Source organism: Vombatus ursinus, unplaced genomic scaffold (genome assembly GCF_900497805.2).
Source record: "Vombatus ursinus unplaced genomic scaffold, bare-nosed wombat genome assembly UNPS02014793.1, whole genome shotgun sequence".
Lineage (NCBI taxonomy): Eukaryota > Metazoa > Chordata > Mammalia > Diprotodontia > Vombatidae > Vombatus > Vombatus ursinus.
In genome coordinates, this window is record NW_020954571.1 from 24868522 (window position 1) to 24871851 (window position 3330).

The 3330-nt window shown below is 46.3% G+C and overlaps 1 long non-coding RNA gene across 1 annotated transcript in view; it reads left to right on the forward strand.

Moving 5' to 3' along the window:
* LOC114048701 overlaps positions 1–1796 on the forward strand; it is a 16483-nt gene extending 14687 nt beyond the window's left edge. Inside the window, exon 2 of the long non-coding RNA XR_003569784.1 lies at positions 1445–1796. This is a non-coding gene — a long non-coding RNA (uncharacterized LOC114048701). The remainder of the gene's footprint in view (positions 1–1444) is intronic.
* Positions 1797–3330: the final 1534 nt, after the last annotated feature.

The window sequence follows — 3330 nt, forward strand, 5'->3', positions numbered from 1 at the left end:
AAGAGTCATTTCTACTTCCAAGTCTAAATGTGATGGTTCTACTCTCCTTGATGGAGAAAAGAGTATAGAACATTTGATAATCTTTCCCATTTTTTTTTCTTGGTTTATTTGTTATATTTATTATCAAGGGACTAAATGCAGTTGAGTAGGAGGATGAAATCTTGGTGGGATCAAACAGTGGGGTAGCTTGCTTGGCCAGAAATGTCAAGCACAAAATGATCTCATATATAGTGAATGTATATATTCACTTTTAAAATTATGTTTTTATAATTTTTAAAAATATATTTTGAGGTTGTGTGATTTCATCAGTGTAGGTACTCTCCTCTGAGGATGATTGAAATTCTTCTATAATTGAGACAATATTTGAGGATTTAAATGGTTGAAAAATTGATCAACTTGTGGCCAGCCTGATGATGAGCCTCTGACAGCAGGTGTATATTCTGTTTGGACCCTTTCCAATTTGGAAGGACCTGTCAATCAATTGACTAGCATTTATTAAGTCCTCTATGTGCCTGGTACTGTACTAAGTGATGGGAATACCAAACAATCCCAGTCAAATCAGTACTTGCTCTACAAGAGCTTACCTTCTGATGAGGGAGACAACAGGTATGTAAATGTGTATATAAAAAATAAATATTAGGGTTGATAGCAGGTAACCTTAAAGGAGAAAGCATTAGAATCTAAGGTGACCTCCACATTATGATATGGCATTGGAAACAATGTGGTTGACAAGGAGTACCTTCACTGATGAAATCACACATCCTCGAAATATATTTTTAAACGTTGTGTATATATGTATATATTCATTGCATATGAGCTCAGTTTGTGCTTGACATTTCTGGCCAAGGCATCTACCCCACTGTTTGATCCCACCAAGATTTTATTCTCCTACTCAACTACATTTAGTCCCTTGATAATAAGTATAATAAATAAACCAAGAGGAAACAAGCTCAAAGTTAAAGTAACATTTTAGTCTAGCTCATAGAGCTAGGAAGCAATAGAGCTAAGATTAGGATCCTTCCAAATTTCTTGCCTTTTTGCTACAATCCTCTATAAAGGACCTCCTTTGCATTAAACAGAGCCTGATTTTTGTGAGAGGGAGGAAGACCAGGGCAAGTAGATGATAGGCAAGACCTCAAGAAGGGTGGGGTGGACCCAGGTTCCCAAAAATGGAAATTGTTATTTATAGACATATCTTAGAGAATAGAGAAGTAGACTTGGAATCAGGAATTTGTTGCTGAGTCAGTAATACCTGGGTTCAAATCTTGCTTCAGATATTTCTAGTTGTGTGACCCTGGGCAAATCACATAACCTCTTTCTGTTTCATTTTTCTAACCTGTAAAACGTAGATCCTTCCAGTTTTAAATCTATGATAATATAAATAGAGATTTATTTCTTAACGTCACCATATAATGCAATTTGGCATTTATTGTTTTTCTTTCAGATTTTGCAATCTATTGCTGAAAGCAAGAGAAACCCCTAAACTCTTGGATAGCCTGCTGCCAGAAATGTTCAATTTCACCCTACCGGACACAGAAACAGGGGGCTGGAACTAGTTGTCCTTTCACTCTCCTTCCCTATCAGTTAGTCGGAAGCAGATACTTGGATAGCATTAATGTGTGTGCATGTAACTTTCACAAATAGTTACAGGGCAGACACAAAAACTATGCTATTGAGGCCTAGGAACCTGGAGCGTGGTGTTCCAAGTGGGCAGCGTCCCTAGTGCCCCGTGGCAGTTAAAGCCCTGGTGTGTAAAATGGACGAATTTAAAAAAAAATAAAACCTTGAAACTCTCAGCTCTGCTCTGTTGCTGAGGCGATTGTATGATCCAATTGCCAGCCTCGGTGGGGAACCTGTTTTCTTATCAAAACTGTTACAGCAGAGGCAGCCGGGGCAGCGCGACCCAAAGCCGTCAGAAGGGAGGACGCAGTTCGCTGGGGCTGTGCGGGAGCTGGCCTTCTCTGGCCTTCTGTCAACTAGCTTGCCCTTTCTATCTTTGTGCGTTTTTCAGGCAGAAGCTCTCAAACTAAACGGAAAACCGCTTTGGGCGAGCTAGGAGTGTGCGTACTGGAAGCTGGGAGGGATGAGGTGTGGACCCAGGAGTACTGTAGAAGCTGCAGAAGTCCTCTGTCCAGTGCCTCGCCTGGCTAAGGCGTTGGGGTAGGCGTGGGAAGCTCGTTTCCCATTTTGGGAAATGGGAAAGCCGGCTTTGGAGAAGTTACTGACCAGGACCTACCTCCAACAAGGCTGAGGGCTAACCTGGAAATCGGGTCCTTCACGTTTGGCGGCCTGGATGGGGAACGAGGGTTCCAGGCCCCAGAAGGGTTGTGTTTTGGTTGGTTGTCTTTCTGGGGTCTGCCTCGCTTCCAAACACTTTTTTTTTAAAATGGGGAGATAACCCAGCGGCTTCCGAGAGGGTCTAGCTCTGGTTTCCATCTAGGAGGAGGGTGAGGGCGGGGCTGTTTTCCTTTCGTCCAGTTATCCTCCCACCGCTGGGCGGAGAAAAGTGTCTGGAGCGATTCGGTGTCACCGGGCCTGGGTTTGAATCCCTGCTCTACTACTTATGTGTGAACCTTTGGCAAATCGCTACTACTCCTCTCTGTGCCACATTAGGAAAACGAAGCGGCTTGCATTTGCTGGTCTCTACGATCTCTTCCAAATCTGAAACGAAAACCTGGCTCTGTCTTTTCCCCATAAACTGTTTCTTCGAGCTCCATAGTCTTGCCTGCTTCCCCTCACCCCTTCAGCCAGAGGCTTTGCCCAGTCTTTGCCCGGATCCTGAGGCTGTGAGAATGGGGAGGGTAGACGGGGTTGGGGGACAAAGAACGAATCCAGAGAGAACGCAGAGATCCTTGGGAGGCATTGGTGGGGTTTCGACAGGAGCCAAGGCAAATCCGAGAAACTTCCTCCCGGTGGGAGTTATTTATTTTTCCAATCTGGGAATTATGAAGGGGCCCTGCCCGGCTGGCCGGCAGGGAGCTGGGGGGCGGGGGAGCAAGCTTGGAGCAGCCCAAGCTTCCTGGCTTCTCTCCCAGCCTAGCGGAGAACTGGCCCAGAGACCCCGAGGCTGCAGACCCCCTGCGGCGTCCCCATCTGTAAAGTGGGCAGAGTAGTAGCAGCTTCCCTACAACCCCCGGGCCCCCCGAGCCTGGCTCCGCTCCCACCCCACAGGAGCTTCCCAGCCAAGCCTAGGGAGACCCCGGGGAGGGAGGGAAGAGGGACAGAGACTGGGAGGAGGGGCAGTCTGGGGTAGGTCGGGGCTTAAGGTCTGCTGTTTCTCATGAATGTGCTTCTCTCCCAAACGCCCAGTAGGCCCCTAACACCTCACCA